Raw genomic sequence first — 21,362 nt, 5'->3', positions numbered from 1 at the left:
AAAGAGAAAGAAAGAAAAGAAAGAGAGGAAAAAGTAAGAGGGAAAAATGAGGAAGAGAAAGAGAAGAGAGAAAATTCAAAAAGAGTGAAACCAAAAGAAAAGAGCTCGGGGCAAATGGAGAGTTGTGAGAAGAGTGGAGAGAATAAAGTCAGTTTGCTAGCAAAAGCCAAGGATGTGAGGACCGCATATTTTTCAAGTATGCCAATGGCTTTGCTAATTTGTAAGGGAGCTTACACCAATGTTTCTAACCTTGACCCATCCATTCCTAGTTGTGCTTTGCCCTTATTGCAGGAGTTTGAGGATGACTTCTTTGAACAAATACCTAATGGGCTACCACCAATTAGAGGCATAGAGCACCAAATTGATTTTGTGCCTGGAGCTGTAATCCCAAATAGGCCAGCCTATAGAACCAATCCGGAAGAGGCTAAGGAACTTCAAAGACAAGTGGAGGAGCTTCTAGCAAAAGGCCATGTTAGGGATAGCATGAGCCCATGTGTCGTACCTGTTCTTTTGGTGCCTAAGAAAGATGGGAGCATGCGCATGTGTGTGGATTGTAGAGCGATCAACAAAATCACTGTAAAGTATAGACATCCCATACCTAGACTTGATGATATGCTTGATGAGTTGCATGGTGCATGCATATTTTCTAAAATTGACTTAAAGAGTGGTTATCACCAAATTCGCATGAAATTAGGAGATGAATGGAAAACTGCCTTTAAGACTCAATATGGACTATATGAATGGTTAGTCATGCCATTTGGCTTGACCAATGCACCTAGTACATTTATGAGGCTTATGAACCATGTGTTGCGTGCTTTCCTAGGAAAATTTGTTGTAGTGTATTTTGATGATATCCTAGTATATAGCCAAAATATGCATGATCATTTGCTGCACTTGAGACAAGTTTTTGAGGTGTTGAGAAAAGAGCACTTGTATGCCAACCTTAAGAAATGCACTTTCTGTATGGACAAAGTTATTTTCTTAGGATTTGTGGTGAGTGGCAAGGGAATTGAGGTTGATGAGGACAAGGTAAGAGCCATTAGAGAGTGGCCTACACCTAAGTCCGTGAGTGATGTGAGGAGCTTCCATGGGTTGGCTAGTTTTTATAGGAGATTTGTAAAGGACTTCAGTACCATAGCCTCACCCTTGAATGAAGTTGTAAAAAAGAATGTGGGATTCAAGTGGGGGGAAGAACAAGAGCATGCATTTAATTCACTTAAGGAGAAATTGTGTTCTGCACCTTTACTTGCTTTACCTGATTTTTCTAAAACTTTTGAGATTGAATGTGATGCCTCTGGAGTGGGTATTGGAGCTGTTTTGAAGCAGGAAAGGAGACCGATTGCCTACTTGGTGAGAAGCTAAGTGGGGCTACATTGAACTACTCCACTTATGACAAAGAGATGTATGCTTTGGTGCGTGCACTTGAGACTTGGCAACACTACTTGTGGCGAAGGAGTTTGTCATTCATAGTGACCATGAGTCACTCAAGTACTTAAAGGGGCAGAACAAGCTCAACAAGCGCCATGCCAAGTGGAGTGAATTCATTGAAGGTTTCCCATATGTGATTCAATACAAGCAAGGCAAGGAGAATGTGGTGGCTGATGCACTTTCAAGGAGGTACACTTTACTTTCCATGCTTGACGCTAGACTTTTAGGCTTCGAACATGTGAAAGAAATGTATGCTAATGATGATGACTTTGGGAAAGTGTTTGCCTTTTGTGAACATGCTGCATATGATAAATTCTATAGGCATAATGGTTTCTTGTTTAGGGAAAATAAATTATGTGTGCCTAAATGCTCAATTAGAGAGTTACTTGTTAAAGAATCACATGCTGGTGGTTTAATGGGACATTTTGGGGTTGCAAAGACCTTAGAAATTTTAAAGGAACATTTTTATTGGCCACACATGAAGAGGGATGTAGAGAGAGTGCGTGCTAGATGTGTGACTTGCATGAAGGCAAAGTCCAAAGTAAGGCCGCATGGTCTATACATGCCATTGAGTGTTCCTAGTGAACCTTGGGTAGATTTATCCATGGATTTCATTTTGGGTTTACCTAGGACAAAGAAAGGCCATGATAGTATTTTTGTTGTTGTTGATCGTTTTTCCAAGATGCCTCATTTCATACCATGTCACAAGACTGACGATGCATCTTACATTGCTTCTTTGTTCTTTAGGGAGATAGTTAGATTGCATGGCATTCCTAGAACAATTGTTAGTGATAGGGATGTGAAATTTCTAAGCCATTTTTGGAAAGTCTTGTGGGGAAAATTAGGAACCAAACTTTGTTTCTCCACCACTTGCCATCCACAAACGGATGGGCAAACAGAAGTTGTCAATAGGACCGTGGGCACTCTTCTACGTGCAATGATTAAACAAAACTTGAAAGCTTGGGAGGAGTGCATACCATTCATAGAATTTGCATACAACAGGTCTATGCATTCATCTACTGGTTATTCACCCTTTGAACTTGTATATGGTTTTAACCCACTAACTCCTTTAGATTTGTTGCCTTTGCCTACTAATGAGCTTGCTAGTTTAGATGGCAAAAGGAAAGCCGAAATGGTGAAACACATGCATCAACAAGCAAAGCAACAAATGGAGAAAGTAAATGAGAGGAGGGCAGCCCAAGCTAACAATGGGAGAAAGAAGATGGTGTTCCAACCTGGTGATCTTGTATGGGTTCACTTGAGAAAGGAGAGGTTTCCTACACAAAGGAAATCCAAACTTCAGCCTAGGAGTGATGGACCTTTTGAAGTGCTAGAGAGAATTAATGACAATGCATACAAGATAAACCTTCCAGGTGAGTATGGTGTAAGTGCTACATTTAATGTGACTGATCTTGCTCCTTTCTATGCAGATGATGACAATTCGAGGACGAATTCTTTCGAAGAGGGAGAGGATGATGAGGAACCGGTTGCACCAATTCCACATCAAGGGCCAATAACTAGAGCAATGGCTAAGAAGCTTCAAGGCTTGGTGCATAAGCACATCACCAAGTCCAACCTCTTGCAAGAATTCGGTTTGGACATGGAAGAGAGAAGCCAACCTTGCTGTACATTCCTTTGCATATTTGAGGAGCCAAGAGACCAAGTGGCATCCGTCCAAGTTGGCATACATGTGGCAGCCACGTCAGCAAGTCCATCCTAGTTGGCATCCAATGTGGCGTCCAAGTGGAGTGCCTAGGTGTCAGCACAATTGGCAGCCCATCTCCACCTACCTTTTGAAGATGCTTTTGTCCATTTTGCAAAGATTGGAAGCCATAACTTTGTCCAAGAGCTCCAGCCATGCTTCAACCTTTTATAGGAAAAGCAAAGTTACCACTTTCAGCTTCAAGACAAAACATCTCTTTTCAGATTGTCTCTCAATTGTAGCTGCCAAATCTGACCTTCCTATTAATTTTTGAACTTTGTATCTATTTTTAGGAGAGATTGATGTATTAACCAAGACTTGCACATGTCCCATGGTTGTTGAAGTGTCTTGGCAGAATACACTAACACATATTTCTGCCTTCTTTTGTTTCATTTAGAAAACAGAATTCATATGGTAATATTTTTTAGCAAAATTGCTGGAGCTTTGCTTCAAAGTTCTTCTTAGAACTCTCTCTATTTTTCTTAGCAAATTCTTGCCTTGATTTGTTAAGTTTTATTATATGTTCAAGGTTGTTCATCAGCATAGGTGAATTGGTCTTGTTCTTGGCTGTCCTTCTTGGTAATTATATTTTCAGTTCTCCATCTTCAAGGTGAAGGGTTGAAGGTTCAAGGGAGTTTCTTGGCTTGTTTTGAAGACGGTCTTTTGGTCTCTCTTCTTAGTGGAATCAGCTACTAGGGGTAGAAACCATATCAAATAGCATTTGCTTGATTAACCGAAAACCCTAAGCCAAACACAACAAAACAAAATTTTCAACAAACAGATCATACTAAACCCCAAGAGCCAATTTCGGTCAAGCATGCAATGAACGAAATGTGAATAACAGAAACACAATACTCACTAATTGCTGTTAGAATTTCAGGTTTTTCTTTGCAGATTTACTATGTAAACTAAATTTAATCGGGTCTGCCGTAAAATTTTGGTTCCCTACACAATCGGTTAAATTTTGAGTTGAGATCTAATTTAAAAACAGCTCAGTCGTGGCAAAAACAACCTATAAATTTTCAGGAATTTCTGCGCTGATTTGCTGCGTGAATAACAGAAACACAATACTGACTAAATCCAGTTAGAATTTTTGGCTTTTCTTGGCATATTTACAATGTAAACTAAATTTAATCGGGCCTGCCACAAAATTTTGGTTCCCCACGCAAACGGTTGAATTTTAGGCAAAAATTTTATTTGGAAACTACTGAAATGGGGTATAAATACCCTGCAAAATTTTCATGAATTTCTGTGTCTATTTGCTATGTGAACTAGAATTTCAGGCTTTTCTTGGTAGATTTTCTATGTAAACGAAATTTAATCGGGTCTGCCACAAAATTTTTGTTCCTCGCCCAAACGGTTGAATTTTAGGCAGAAATTTTATTTGGGAACTACTGAAACGGGGTATAAATGCCCTGTAAAATTTTCATGAATTTCTGGGTCTATTACTATGTGAACTTAATTTGATCGGGTCTGTCACAAAAGTTGGGTTCAGCGGGCAAATAATGTCAAACAACCCCCAAAATTGATACCCAACGTCTTAAACACACCGAAATAATGGTGGTAGAATTTCAAGCCAAGTGGGTAAGTCAAACTCAATGGCCCAAACAACCTCTCATGCTTGATATCAGAATGAAGGTAGCAAAACAGATAGCTAGAATAATAGCTTTAGCTCGATTAATCGAAAACCCTAAGACAAACTGAACAAAACAAAATTTTCAACAAACAGATCATACTAAACCCCAACAGCGAATCTTGGTCAAGCATGCAATGAACAAAATGTGAATAACAGAAACACAATACTGACTAAATGCTGTGAGAATTTTAGGATTTTCTTTGCAGATTTACTATGTAAACTAAATTTAATCGGGTCTGCCGCACAATTTTGGTTCCCCACACAATCAGTTAAATTTTGAGCTAAGAACTAATTTAAAAACAACTCAAATGTGGCACAAAAAACCTGTAAACTTTAAGGATTCTGGGCTAATTTGCTGTGTGAATACCAGAAACACAATGCTTACTAAATGCTGTTAGAATTTAAGGCTTTTCTTGGCAGATTAGTAATGTAAACTAAATTTAATCGGGTCTGTCACAAAATTTTGATTCCTCACACAAACGGTTGAATTTTAGGCAAAAATTTTATTTGGGAACTACTGAAATGGGGTATAAATACCGTATGAAATTTTCATGAATTTCTGGGTCTATTTGCTATGTAAACTAAATTTGATCGGGTCCGCCGCAAAATTTGGGTTCAGCAGGCAAATAATATCAAACAACCCTAAAAAATGACACTAAGCGTCTTAAACACACCCAAATAATGCTAGTAGAGCTTCAGGCCGAATGGGTAAGTCGAACTCAATGACCCAAACAACCTCTCATGCATGATATCATAATGAAGGAAGGAAAATATATAGCTAGAATAATGGCTTTAACTTGATTAACCGAAAATGCTAAGACAAACTCAACAAAACAAATTTTTCAACAAATAGATCATACTAAACCCTAAGAGCCAATTTCGGTCAAGCATGCAATGAACGAAATGTGAATAACAGAAACACAATACTGACTAAATGTTGTTAGAATTTTAGGATTTTCTTGGCAGATTTACTATGTAAACTAAATTTAATCGGGTTTACCGTAAAATTTTGGTTCCCCACACAATCGGTTAAATTTTGAGCTGAGATCTAATTTAAAAACAGCTAAGATGTGGCACAAACAACCTGTAAATTTTGAGGAATTTCTGGGCTGATTTGATGTTTGAATAACAGAAACACAATACTGACTAAATGCTGTTAGAATTTCAGGCTTTTCTTGGCAGATTTACTATGTAAACTAAATTTAATCGGGTTTGCCATAAAATTTTGGTTCCCCACACAAACGGTTGAATTTTAGGCAGAAATTTTATTTGGAACTACTGAAATAGGGTATAAATACCATGTAAAATTTTTATAAATTTCTGAGTCTATTTGCTATGTGAACTTAATTTGAACGAGTCTGCCGTAAAATTAGGGTTCAACTGGGAAATAATGTCAAACACCCCCCAAAATTGACACCCAACATCTTAAACACACCCAAATAATGCTGGTAGAGTTTCAGGCCAAATGGGTAAGTCGAACTCAATGACCCAAACAACCTCTCATGCTTGATATCATAATGAAGGAAAATAGATAGTTAGAATAATGGATTTAGTTTGATTAACCGAAAACCCTAAGACAAACTCAACAAAACAAAATTTTCAACAAACAGATCATACAAAACCCCAGGAGCCAAGTCAAGCATGCAATGAACAAAATGTGAATAACAGAAACACAATACTGACTAAATTCTGTTAGAATTTCAGGCTTTTCTTGGCAGATTTTGATGAGGAACCGGTTGCACCAATTGCACACCAAGGGCCAATAACTAGAGCAATGGCTAAGAAGCTTCAAGGCTTGGTGCATAAGCACATCACCAAGTCCAACCTCTTGCAAGTATTCGGTTTGGACTTGGAAGGGGGAAGCCAACCTTGCTGTACATTCCTTTGCATATTTGAGGAGCCAAGAGACCAAGTGGCATCCGTCCAAGTTGGCATACATGTGGCAGCCACCTCAGCAAGTCCATCCTAGTTGGCATCCAATGTGGCGTCCAGGTGGAGTGCCTAGGTGGCAGCACAATTGGCAGCCCATCTCCACCAACTTTTTGAAGATGCTTTTGTCCATTTTGCAAAGATTGGAAGCCATAACTTTGTCCAAGAGCTCCAGCCATGCTTCAACTATTTATAGGAAAAGCAAAGTTACTACTTTCAGCTTCAAGACAAAACATTTCTTTTCAGATTGTCTCTCATTTGTAGCATGCCAAATCTGACTTTTCTATTAATGTTTGAACTTTGTATCTATTTTTAGGAGAGATTGGTGTATTAACCAAGACTTGCACATGTCCCATGGTTGTTGAAATGTCTTGGCAGAATACACCAACCCATATTAGCCTTCTTTTGTTTCATTTTGGGAATAGAATTCATATGGTAATTTTTTGAGCAAAATTACTGGAACTTTGCTTCAAAGTTCTTCTTAGAACTCTCTCTATTTTTCTTAGCAAATTCTTGCCTTGATTTGTTAAGTTTGATTATATGTTCAAGGTTGTTCATCTGCATAGGTGAATTGGTCTTGTTCTTGGCTGTCTTTCTTGGGAATTATATTTTCAGTTCTCCATCTTCAAGGTGAAGGGTTGAAGGTTCAAGGGAGTTTCTTAGCTTGTTTTGAAGATGGTCCTTTGGTCTTTCTTCTTAGTGGAATCAGCAACTAAGGGTAGAAACCGTATCATTTGGTATCAGAGCTTTGGCTCTCTTCAAAACAGGTTGGTCATCCATTTTGTTGTGTTCTTGTTTTTCCTTTCTCCTTTTTTTTGCTTCCTTGTGTTTCAACCTTGAAGGCTCTTCAAGTCCTTGTGTTTTCTGGTATTTTTAAGAAAATCTGAACATATTCTGGGCTTAGTAGTGAGTTAACACTCAATACTACTAATCTTAGGGTATATTAGAGTCTTTCTTGCATCTGTCCTTGTTTCCGTAGTTTTGTCACATTTGTGTTGTTTTCTATCTTAAAGCTTCTCTTCACAACCTGGTTATTTGCATCTTTGTGGCTTGTGAAATTGTTGAAGTGTTTAGTGCTGGATGTGTTGAGTGTATCTGTTGTGTGGTTACATGATATAAAAAAAAAAAGAAGAAAAAAAAAGGGGTTAAAAAAAAAAGGGTGCTAAAGTGTATGTTTGAGAGCTGGAATATTATAAGTTCAACATTTCTATTTGGTGGCTGTTTTGGGGGAGGTATGACCAAACCTACCCAGAAAATTCTAAAACTTCATAGTGGTGCTTTGTAGATGAAATTAAGTCGGGAAATCAAATTTGGTGTAAAAATTCTACCGTTTACTTGGTGAACCAAATTTAGCACCTATTAGGCCAATTTGGAGTCCAAAACATCAAGGTGCTTTCTGGAATCTCTAGACTTGATTTTCCCTACTAAAACTATGTCTTGTTGCTGCTCTTAAAATAGTTTTACAAAAATAGCAAGCTAATTTTGACTCCTATTTCACTTCATTACTCTAGAGCTTGGTGTCTTCATTTCTTGCTTCATGTGTCATAACAAACACTTATTCCACACGTTTTGCTTGAGTTTGTGCTTGAACATATATTAAAACTTGATTTAAACTTACTGGAATTGCATTAGTTCTGACAAGAACTTGGTAAGCAAGCTTGAGTGGAAAAAGGCATTGAGTGGCAAGAACTCCAAGAGGGTAAAAGCCTATAAACTGAGTACAAACACTTGAGTGACCAAATTTGAATGAATTTGTGAGGTTGTTTTCTGTTTTACTAACTTTTTGTGTAGGTATTAAAAATGACACAAGAACAAACTAGTGGACTTAATATGGATAATCCTTTTTACCAACAAATTTGATTCTTTGAACCAGGACAATCAGATTGCTGTGTAATTCAAAGAAAATATCAGAAATGGGATTCTTGACCTAATTGATATGGAGAATGAATAAACCAAGAATATTATGCACATTAAACCAAGAAAATATCAGAATATTATGCTTCACAAGAACAAAGGCAATCGCCAATTTACTCACTAATGGAGCAGAAATGATCTTTCATTAATATTCAAAGTGTGTCCCCCACCTCTCTCATTACACTTGTATTTATAGTCTCTTGGCTTCAAAGCTAAAGACAAAAATATCCTACTTTAATAACAGCTATAAGGAGCTTTAAGTCCAAACAAAAATTAATCTATCAAAAGACTAAAAACTCCAAACAAAAAGCAAATTTAATACAGCAGAAAATAAGGGCATTTAAGTCCAAAAAAGAGAGGTGGTTATAACAGTAAGGAATATTCCTTCAAAAAAGTGCCAGCAGATGCATGTACATGGGTTGGATCTGGTGCATGCATGTCCACAGGTTATTCCATGTAACCTAATGCTCCACATGACACCTGGTTACTTCCAAGCTTACTTTTCACCAAACTTAATCCTTTATTATTTTCTTCATGCCATTCCAGCTTATAATCCTTGCTTCTTAAGATTTCACAAATTAAATTCTGAAGTGATTTAGCTCTAGCTCTAGTAATTGGACCTTGGATGAAATCCTTTGGTGTGGATGTAGCTTGATTCTCATCAGCTGATTTCTGTGTGAATAACAGAAACACAATACTAACTAAATGCAGTTAGAATTTCAGGCTTTTCTTGGCAGATTTACTTTGTAAACTAAATTTAATCGGGTCTGCCAGAAAATTTTTGTTCCCACACAAACGGTTGAATGTTAGGCAGAAATTTTATTTGGGAACAACTGAAATGGGGTATAAATACCCTGTAAAATTTTCATGAATTTCTGGGTCTATTTGCTATGTGAATTTAATTTGATCGGGTCTGCCGCAAAATTTGGGTTCAGCAGGGAAATAATGTCAAACAACCCCCAAAATTGACACCCAACGTCTTAAACACACCCAAATAATGCTGGTAGAGTTTCATGCCAAATGAGTAAGTAGAACTCAATGACCCAAACAACCTCTCATGCTTGATACCAAAATGAAGGAAGCAAAATAGATAGCTCGAATAATGGCTTTAGATTGATTAACCGAAAACCCTAAGACAAACTCAACAAAACAAATTTTTCAACAAATTGATTATACTAAACCCCAAGAGCCAATTTCGAACAAGCATGCAATGAACAAAATGTGAATAACAGAAACACAATAAGAAGCAAAACAAGGTTTAGCAAGAAAGAACCATGTGCGAGATGAAGAAGAAGAAGCAAATATGGAACTAGAGCCAAACAGCAAATATATTCAAGGTAACAAACACAAAGTAAGCACGAAGAAGAAGAAGAAAATCGAGAATTTACCTTGTTTGGACGTTGCTTTGCTCTGATACCAAAACTGATGTACACCCTCAAGTAATTGGTAACTTGAAAACCCATATTCAGGAACAATACGGAAAGCACTAAATCAAGATGTATGAATTTGATTTTTTTATAAATTGTTGTCTGACAGCCTGTGTATAGAATTGATTTTCACCTTCCCCCTCTGATACGGTCTCTACCCTTAGTAGCTGATTCCACTAAGAAGAAAGACCAAAGGACCGTCTTCAAAACAAGCCAAGAAACTCCCTTGAACCTTCAACCCTTCACCTTGAAGATGGAGAACTGAAAATATAGTTCCCATGAAAGACAGCCAAGAACAAGACCAATTCACCTATGCTGATGAACAACCTTGAACATATGATAAAACTTAACAAATCAAGGCAAGAATTTGCTAAGAAGAATGGAGAGAGTTCTAAGAAGAACTTTGAAGCAAAGCTCCAACAATTTTGCTCAAAAAAATTACCATATGAATTCTGTTCCCAAAATGATATGAACTTGCCTAACTCCACCTCAAAAGCTAGCTCACAATGGGAGGTTTGCAAACTCATATATATAACACCCAAGAACTCCCTGCAGAACCGATGTCCCTGACGTTCTTTGGGAGAGGTTAGGGTGAACAAGTCATGACCCCGGTTACTTCACGAGGACGTTCAGTTTAAAGGGATCGGGAATGATGCGTCCCACATCGGTTCTGCAAGGATGTCTTGGGTGTTATATATATGGGTTTGCATACCTCCCATTGTGAGCTAGCTTTTGAGGTGGAGTTAGGCAAGTTCATATCACAAAATGAAACAAAAGAAGGCTAATATGGGTTGGTGTATTCTGCCAAGACATTTCAACAACCATGGGACATGTGCAAGTCTTGGTTAATACACCAATCTCTCCAAAAATAGATACAAAGTTCAAACATTAATAGAAAAGTCAGATTTGGCAGGCTACAAATGAGAGACAATCTGAAAAGAGATATTTTGTCTTGAAGCTGAAAGTAGTAACTTTGCTTTTCCTATAAATAGTGGAAGCGTGGCTGGAGCTCTTGGACAAAGTTATGGCTTCCAATCTTTGCAAAATGGACAAAAGCATCTTCAAAAAGTTGGTGGAGATGGGCTGCCAATTGTGCTGCCACCTAGGCACTCCACCTGGACTCCACATTGGATGCCACCTAGGATGGACTTGCTGAGGTGGCTGCCACATGTATGCCAACTTGGACGGATGCCACTTGGTCTCTTGGCTCCTCAAATATGCAAAGGAATGTACGGCAAGGTTGGCTTCCCTCTTCCAAGTCCAAACCGAATACTTGCAAGAGGTTGGACTTGGTGATGTGCTTATGCACCAAGCCTTGAAGCTTCTTAGCCATTGCTCTAGTTATTGGCCCTTGGTGTGGAATTGGTGTAACCGGTTCCTCATCATCCTCTCCCTCTTCAAAAGAATTCGTCCTCGAATTGTTATCATTTGCATAGAAAGGAGCAAGATCAGTCACATTAAATGTAGCACTTACACCATACTCATCTGGAAGGTTTATCTTGTATGCATTGTCATTAATTCTCTCTAGCACTTCAAAAGGTCCATCACTCCTAGGCTGAAGTTTTGATTTCCTTTGTGTAGGAAACCTCTCCTTTCTCAAGGGAACCCATACAAAGATCACCAGGTTGGAACACCATCTTCTTTCTCCCCTTGTTAGCTTGGGCTGCCCTCTTCTCATTCACTTTTTCCTTTTGTTGCTTTACTTTTTGTTGCATTTGTTTCACCATTTCAGCTTTCCTTTTGCCATCTCCTTGAAAGTGCATCAGCCACCACATTCTCTTTGCCTTGCTTGTATTGAATCACATATGGGAAACCTTCAATGAATTCACTCCACTTTGCATGGTGCTTGTTGAGCTTGTTTTGCCCCTTTAAGTACTTGAGTGACTCATGGTCACTATTAATGACAAACTCCTTCGGCCACAAGTAGTGTTGCCAAGTTTCAAGTGCACGCACCAGAGCATACATCTCTTTGTCATAAGTGGAGTAGTTCAATGTCGCCCAACTTAGCTTCTCACTGAAGTAGGCAATCGGTCTCCTTTCCTGCTTCAAAACAGCTCCAATACCCACTCCAGAGGCATCACATTCAATCTCAAAAGTTTTGGAAAAATCAGCTAAAGCAAGTAAAGGTGCAGAACACAATTCTCCTTGAGTGAATTGAATGCATGCTCTTGTTCTTCCCCCCACTTGAATCCCACATTCTTTTTTACAGCTTCATTCAAGGGTGAGGCTATGGTACTGAAGTCCTTTACAAATCTCCTATAAAAACTAGCCAACCCATGGAAGCTCCTCACATCACTCACGGACCTAGGTGTAGGCCACTCTCTAATGGCTCTTACCTGGTCCTCATCAACCTCAATTCCCTTGCCACTCACCACAAATCCTAAGAAAATAACTTTGTCCATACAAAAAGTGTATTTCTTAAGATTGGCATACAAGTGCTCTTTTCTCAACACCTCAAAGACTTGTCTCAAGTGCAGCAAATGATCATGCATATTTTGGCTATATACTAGGATATCATCAAAATACACTACAACAAATTTTCCTAGGAAAGCACGCAAAACATGGTTCATAAGCCTCATAAATGTACTAGGGGCATTGGTCAAACCAAATGGCATGACTGGTTTCATATAGTCCATATTGAGTCTTAAAGGCAGTTTTCCATTCATCTCCTAATTTCATGCGAAATTGGTGATAACCACTCTTTAAGTCAATTTTAGAAAATATGCAAGCACCATGCAACTCATCAAGCATATCATCAAGTCTAGGTATGGGATGTCTATACTTTACAGTGATTTTGTTGATTGCTCTACAATCCACACACATGCGCATGCTCCCATCTTTTTTTGGCACCAAAAGAATAGGTACAGCATATGGCTCATGCTCTCCCTAACATGGCCTTTTGCTAGAAGCTCCTCCACTTGTCTTCGAAGTTCCTTAGTCTCTTCCGGATTGGTCCTATAGGCTGGCCTATTTGGGATTACAGCTCCAGGCACAAAGTCTATTTAGTGCTCTACTCTTCTATTGTGACTCAAGAAGTCAAGAAAAGAAAAGCTCAGGTATGGAAATGCAATGAAATAAGGAATCAAGAAAGAAGACATCAAAATAGAAGAGTAGTAAGCTGCAAAAGAGACAACCTAAAGAAGTGATATCAAGCTTAAATATCCAAGTTTACCCCCAACTTATCGCAACTACCAGCAGTTCACACAATACACCAAGAATTGCATCAATTTAGGATCACCAAGCAAATGAGTATATTTTGATCTGAAATTGAGCAGGCAAATGCAACCCAATACTGACTAAATGCTATTAGAATTTTTGGCTTTTCTTGGCAGATTTACTATGTAAACTAAATTTAATCGGGTCTGCTGCAAAATTTTGGTTCCCCACACTATCGGTTAAATTTTGAGCTGAGATCTAATTCAAAAACAGCTCAGATGTGGCACAAACAATCTATAAATTTTCAGCAATTTCTGGGCTGATTTGCTGTGTGAACTTCATTTAGTTGTGTCTGCCACAAAATTTGATTCCCCACACAAACGGTTGAATTTTAGGCAGAAATTTTATTTGGTAACTACTGAAATGGGGTATAAGTGCCCTGTAAAATTTTTAGGAATTTCTGGGTCTATTTGCTATGTGAACTTAATTTGATCGGGTCTGCCGTAAAATTTGGGTTCAGTAGGCAAATAATGTCAAACAACCCCCGAAATTGACGCCCATCGTCTTAGACACAGCCGAATAATACTGGTAGAGTTTCAGGCCAAATGGGCAAGTGGAACTCAATGACCCAGACAACCTCTCATGCTTGATATCAGAATGAAGGAAGCAAAATAGATAGCTAGAATAATGGCTTTAGCTTGATTAACTGAAAACCCTAAGACAAACTCAACAAAACAAATTTTTCAACAAACAGATCATACAAAACCCCAAGAGCCAAGTTCGGTCAAGCGTGCAATGAACAAAATGTGAATAACAGAAACACAATACTGACAAAATTCTGTTAGAATTTCAGGCATTTCTTGGCAGATTTACTATTTAAACTAAATTTAATTGGAACTGCCGTAAAATTATGGTTCCCCACACAATCGGTTGAATTTTGAGCTGAGATCTAATTTGAAAATAGCTCAGATGTGGCACAAATAACCTGTAAATTTTCACGAATTTCTGGGCTGATTTGCTGTGTGAATAACAGAAACACCATACTGATTAAATGCTGTTAGAATGTCAGGCTTTTCTTGGCAGATTTACTATGTAAACTAAATTTAATCGGGTCTGCCACAAAATTTTGATTCCCCACACAAACGGTTGAATTTTAGGCAGAAATTTTATTTGGGAACTACTGAAATGGGGAATAAATACTCTATAAAATTTTCATGAATTTCTGGGTCTATTTGCTATGTGAACTTAATTTTATCGGGTCTGCCGCAAAATTTGAGTTCAGTAGGCAAGTAATATCAAACAACCCCCAAAATTGATACCCAACGTCTTAAACACACCCAAATAATGCTGCTAGAGTTTCAGGCCAAATGGGTACGTCGAACTCAATGACCCAAACAACCTCTCATGCTTGATACCAAAATGAAGGAAGCAAAATAGATAGCTCGAATAATGGCTTTAGATTGATTAACCGAAAACCCTAAGACAAACTCAACAAAACAAATTTTTCGACAAATTGATCATACTAAACCCCAAAAGCCAATTTCGGACAAGCATGCAATGAACAAAATGTGAATAACAGAAACACAATAAGAAGCAAAACAAGGTTTAGGAAGAAAGAACCAGGTGCGAGATGAAGAAGAAGAAGCAAATATGGAACTAGAGACAAACAGCAAATATGAATAAGGTAACAAACACAAAGTAAGCACGAAGAAGAAGAAGAAAATGGAGAATTTACCTTGTTTAGACGTTGCTTTGCTCTGATACCAAAACTGATGTATACCCTCAAGTAATTTGTAACTTGAAAACCCATATTCAGGAACAATATGGAAAGCACTAAATCAAGATGTATGAATTTGATTTTTTTATAAATTGTTGTCTGATAGCCTGCATATAGAATGGATTTTCACCTTCCCCCTCTTTGCCATTACCCCTTCTAGACTTGTTTTCAGACCTGCCAGAAAATGGTTAGTGTAAAGAAAACACCTCACTCACTCCCTTACGTGTTTACACTCAACAGGGGACACTTCACTTGTGTTTAACTCAACAAGGCTTTTCCCCTCTCATGAACTCACCACTCTATGCCTTTTACCTCTATTGGCAGTGTCCACAAGTTCTTATCAAACTCAAGTAACTCAAACCATGACAACAACTCACAAAAATTTAACACACAATAAAATTCTTGCACGTGACGGATCAAAATGAGTAATTAAGAAAGCAATAATGTGACTCAAGAAGTCAAGAAAAGAAAAGCTCAGGTATGGAAATGTAATGAAATAACTAATCAAGAAAGAAGACATCAAAATAGAAGAGTAGTAAGCTGGAAAAGAGACAACCTAAAGAAGTGATATCAAGCTTAAATATCCAAGTTTACCCCCAACTTATCGCAACTACCAGCAGTTCACACAATACACCAAGAATTGCATCAATTTAGGATCACCAGGCAAACGAGTATATTTTGATCTGAAATTGAGCAGGCAAATGCAACCCAATACAAACTAAATGCTATTAGAATTTCAGGCTTTTCTTAGCAAATTTACTATGTAAACTAAATTTAATCGTGTCTGTTGCAAAATTTTGGTTCCCCACACTATAGGTTAAATTTTTAGCTGAGATCTAATTTCAAAACAACTCAGATGTGGCATAAACAACAAGTAAATTTTCAGGAATTTCTGGGCTGATTTGTTATGTGAACTTCACTTAGTTGTGTCTGCCACAAAATTTGGTTCTCCACACAAACGGTTGAATTTTAGGCAGAAATTTTATTAGGAAACTACTAAAATGGGGTATAAGTACCCTGTAAAATTTCAGGAATTTCTGGGTCTATTTTTTATGTGAACTTAATTTGATCGAGTCTGCCGCAAAATTTGGGTTCAGCTGGCAAATAATGTCAAACAACCCCCAAAATTGACACCCAACGTCTTAGACACACCCGAGTAATACTGGTAGAGTTTCAGGCCAAATGGGTAAGTAGAACTCAATGACCCAAACAACCTCTCATGCTTGATACCAGAATGAAGGAAGCAAAATAGATAGCTAGAATAATGGCTTTAGCTTGATTAACCCAAAACCCTAAGACAAACTCATCAAAACAAATTTTGCAACAAACAGATCATACTAAACCCCAAGAGCCAAGTTCGGTCAAGCATGCAATGAACAAAATGTGAATAACAGAAACACAATACTGACTAAATGCTGCTAGAATTTCAGGCTTTTCTTGGCAGATTTACTATTTAAACAAAATTTAATCGGGCCTGCCGCAAAATTTTAGTTCCTCGCACAATCGGTTGAATTTTGACTTGAGATCTAATTTAAAAATAGCTCAGATGTGGCACAAACAACATGTAAATTTTCAGGAATTTCTTGGTTGATTTATTGTGTGAATAACATAAACACCATAATGACTAAATGCTGTTAGAATTTCAGGCTTTTCTTGGCAGATTTACTATGTAAACTAAATTTAATCGGGTCTGCTACAAAATTTTGATTCCCTACACAAACGGTTGAATTTTAAGCAGAAATTTTATTTGGGAACTTCTGAAATGGGGAATAAATACCCTGAAAATTTTTAATGAATTTCTGGGTCTAATTGCTATGTGAACTTAATTTTATCGGGTCTGCCGCAAAATTTGAGTTCAGTAGGCAAGTAATATCAAACAACCCCCAAAATTGATACCCAATGTCTTAAACACACCCAAATAATGCTAGTAGAGTTTCAGGCTAAATGGGTACATCGAACTCAATGACCCAAACAACCTCTCATGCTTGATACCAGAATGAAGGAAGCAAAATAGATAGCTAGAATAATGGCTTTAGCTTGATTAACCGAAAACCCTAAGATAAACTCAACAAAATAAATTTTTCAACAAACAGATCATACTAAACCCCAAGAGGCAATTTCGGACAAGCATGCAATGAACAAAATGTGAATAACAGAAACACAATAAGAAGCAAAACAAGGTTTTGCAAGAAAGAACCAGGTGCGAGATGAAGAAGAAGAAGCAAATATGGAACTAGAGCCAAACAGCAAATATGAATAAGGTAACAAACACAAAGTAAGAACTAGAGCCAAACTGATGTATACCAGAATAAGAAGAAAATAGAGAATTTACCTTGTTTGGACGTTGCTTTGCTCTGATACCAAAACTGATGTATACCCTCAAGTAATTGGTAACTTGAAAACCCATATTCAGGAACAATATGGAAAGCACCAAATCACGATGTATGAATTAGATTCTTTTACAAATTGTTGTCTGAAAACCTGCATATAGAATGGATTTTCACCTTCCCCCTCACTGCCATAACCCCTTCCAGACTTTTTTTCATACCTGCAAGAAAATGGTTAGTGTAAAGAAAATACCTCACTCACTCCCTTATGTGTTTACACTCAACAGGGGACATTCCACTCGTGTTTAACTCAACAACGCTTTACTTGAGAGTGAAGGATCTAAAAGTAGCACGTGGCGTTGTGTCTAGAAGTTGCTCTACCTTCCTTCAATGAAGGGCTCAAGCGTTTACTAGTTTCCAGCCAATATGCCACTCTGTTGAGAAAGAAGATGGCAGAAAACAGAAAAGAGAAAGGATGGGAAACATTTAATTCGATATTTAGAAATTATTATTTCTTAACCAAATTTGGGTTCAGCAAGCAAGTAATATCAAACAACCCCCAAAATCGATACCCAACGTCTTAAACATACCTAAATAATGCTGGTAGAGTTTCAGGCCAAATGGGTAAGTCAAACTCAATGACCCAAATAAACTCTCATGCTTGATATTAGAATGAAGGAAGCAAAATAGATAGCTAGAATAATGGTTTCAGCTTGATTAACCGAAAACCCTAAGACAAACTCAACAAAACAAAATTTTCAACAAACAGATCATACAAACCCCAAGAGCCAATTTCGGTTAAGCATGCAATGAACAAAAATTGATATCAGAATGAAGGAAGCAAAACAGATAGCTAGAATAATGGCTTTAGCTTGATTAACCGAAAACCCTAAGACAAACTCAACAGAGCAAATTTTTCAACAAACAGATGATACTAAACCCCAAGAGCCAATTTCGGTCAAGCAGGCAATGAACAAAATATGAATAGCAGAAACACAATACTTACTAAATGCTGTTAGAATTTCAGGCTTTCCTTGCCAGATTTACTATGTAAACTAAATTTTATCATGTCTGCCGCAAATATTTGGTTCCCCACGCAATCGGTTAAATTTTGAGCAGAGATCTAGTTTCAAAACATCTCAGATGTGGCACAAACAACTTGTAAATTTTTAGGAATTTCTGGGCTGATTTGCTATGTGAATAACAGAAACACAATACTGACAAAATGCTGTCAGAATTTCAGGCTTTTCTTGGCAGATTTACAATGTAAACTAAATTTAATCGAGTCTGCCACAAAATTTTGGTTCCCCACACAAACGGTTGAATTTAAGGCAGAAATTTTATTTGTGAACTACTGAAATGGGGTATAAGTACCCTGTAAAATTTTCAAGAATTTCTGGATCTATTTGCTATGTGAACGTAATTTGATTGAGTCTGTCACAAAATTTGGGTTCAGCAGGCAAATAATATCAAACAACCCCCAAAATTGACACCAACGTCTTAAACACACCCAAATAATGCTGGTAGAGTTTTAGGCCAAATGGGTACGTCGAACTCAATGACCCAAACAACCTCTCATGCTTGATATCAGAATGAAGGAAGCATTATAGATAGCTAGAATAACGGCTTTAGCTTGATTAACCGAAAACCCTAAGACAAACTCAAAAAAACAGATTTTGCCGCAAACAGATCACACTAAACCCCAAGAGCCAATTTCAGTCAAGCATGCAATGAACAAAATGTGAATAACAGAAACACAATAAAAAGCAAAACACGGTTTAGCAAGAAAGAACCAGGTGCGAGATGAGGAAGAAGAAGCAAATATGGAACTAGAGCCAAACAACAAATATGAATAAGGTAACAAACACAAAGTAAGCACGAAGAGGAAGAAGCAAATAGATAATTTACCTTGTTTGGATGTTCCAGCCGATATACCACTTTGTTGAGAAAGAAGATGGCAGAAAACAGAAAAGAGAAAGGATGGGAAACATTTAATACGATATTTAGAAATTATTATTTCTTAACCAGATATCTAAGAGACCTATAATGACACGAAACAATACTAAAGTTCTTTCATGTTCTCGATAATCACAATAAATGGTGTGAGTTTCCAGATGTTGATTGCATAGATCAATGCCATTTCTTACTAGTTCTTCTCTAAGATTTTCTACTTCTAGTCTATTAGTTAAATTAATGCATAATAAAAAAACAACACGCTCAATATAAGTAGACGTTAGTAAACATAATTAATAAAGAGATTTCTGATGCACAGGATTCCTATTTAGGGCAAGTGCAGAGCATACTTATCATAGTATAATGAACAGTGCTATGGAACAGTATTTAAATAGTAATATTTACAGAGCTACAGTAGTCGTCCCAACCAGTAGGGGTAATGGATGAGCTTGGTATGTTTGCAGATGGTGGAGATTCAGCATAGGTGAATTGGTGTTGTTCTTGGCTGTCTTTCTTGAGAATTATATTTTCAGTTCTCCATCATCAAGGTGAAGGGTTGAAGGTTCAAGAGAGTTTCTTGGCTTGTTTTGAAGACGGTCCTTTGGTCTTTCTTCTTAGTGGAATCAGCTACTAAGGGTAGAAACCGTATCATTTGGTATCAGAGCTTAGGCTCTCTTCAAAACAGGTTGGTCATCCATTTTGTTGTGTTCTTGTTTTTTCCTTTCTCTTTTTTTTTTCTTTCTTGTGTTTCAGCCTTGAAGGTTCTTCAGGTCTTTGTGTTTTTTGGTATTTTTAAGAAAATTTGAACATATTATGGGCTTAGTAGTGAGTTAACACTCAATACTACTAATCTTAGGGTATATTAGAGTCTTTCTTGCATCTGTCCTTGTTTCCCTAGTTTTGTCACATTTTAGTTGTTTTCTACCTTAAACCTTTTCTTCACAACCTGGTTATTTGCATCTTTGTGGCTTGTGAAATGTGTTGTTGAAGTGGTTAATGCTGGATGTGTTGAGTGTATCTGTTGTGTAGTTACATGTTATATATAAAAAAAAAAGAACAAAAAGAAAGAAGAAAAAAAAGGGGTTAAAAAAAAAGGGGTGCTAAAGTGTATGTTTGAGAGCTGGAATATTATAAGTTCAACATTTCTATTTGGTGGCTGTTTTGGGGGAGGTATAACCAAACCGGCCCAGAAAATTCTAAAATTTCATAGGGGTGCTTTGTAGACGAAATTAAGCCTAGAAATCAAATTTGGTGTAAAAATTCAACCGTTTACTTGGTGAACCAAATTTAGCACATATTAGGCCAATTTGGAGTCCAAAACTTCATGTTGCTTTCTGGAACCTATAGACTTGATTTTCCCTACTAAACTATGTCTTGTTGCTGCTCTTAAAACAGTTTTACAAAAATAGCAAGCTAATTTCGACTCCTATTTCACTTCATTGCTCTAGAGCTTGGTGTCTTCATTTCTTGCTTCAAGTGTCATAACAAACACTTTTTCCACACGTTTTGCTTGAGTTTGTGCTTGAACATATATTAAAACTTGATTTAAACTTGCTGGAATTGCATTAGTTCTGACAAGAACTTGGTAAGCAAGCTTGAGTGGAAAAAGGCATCTGGTGGCAAGAACTCCAAGAGGGTAAAAGCCTATAAACTGAGTACAAACACTTGAGTGACCAAAAATTGAGTGAAATTGTGAGGTTGTTTTCTGTTTTACTAACTTTTTGTGCAGGTGTTAAAAATGTCACAAGAACAAACTAGTGGACTTAATATGGATAATCCTTTTTACCAACAAGCACTTGTTCAACATTTGGAAAGAATTGGTAGACAATTGAGCAACCTAGCTGACCGAATTGAAAGAAATGAGCAGAATAGTGGGAGTGGTAGACAAAACACAAATGAGGGGCAGAATAGGGCTAGGGGATCTAGAGTGAACAATGCACCACCTACAGATGATTGGGGGGATGAAAATGATGATGATTCTGATGAAGAGGATGACCAGCACTCTGCTCCACATGATGACCACTATAGACCGAGAGGGATGAGAGGTAATAGGGGTGGAAGAGGTGGAGGCAGAAACTTGAGAAGAGGTAATATGGAGGAAGCAAGAGGGAGA

The sequence above is a fragment of the Hevea brasiliensis genome, chromosome 9 (genome assembly GCF_030052815.1).
Source record: "Hevea brasiliensis isolate MT/VB/25A 57/8 chromosome 9, ASM3005281v1, whole genome shotgun sequence".
NCBI lineage: Eukaryota > Viridiplantae > Streptophyta > Magnoliopsida > Malpighiales > Euphorbiaceae > Hevea > Hevea brasiliensis.
This window is presented reverse-complemented; position numbering follows the sequence as displayed.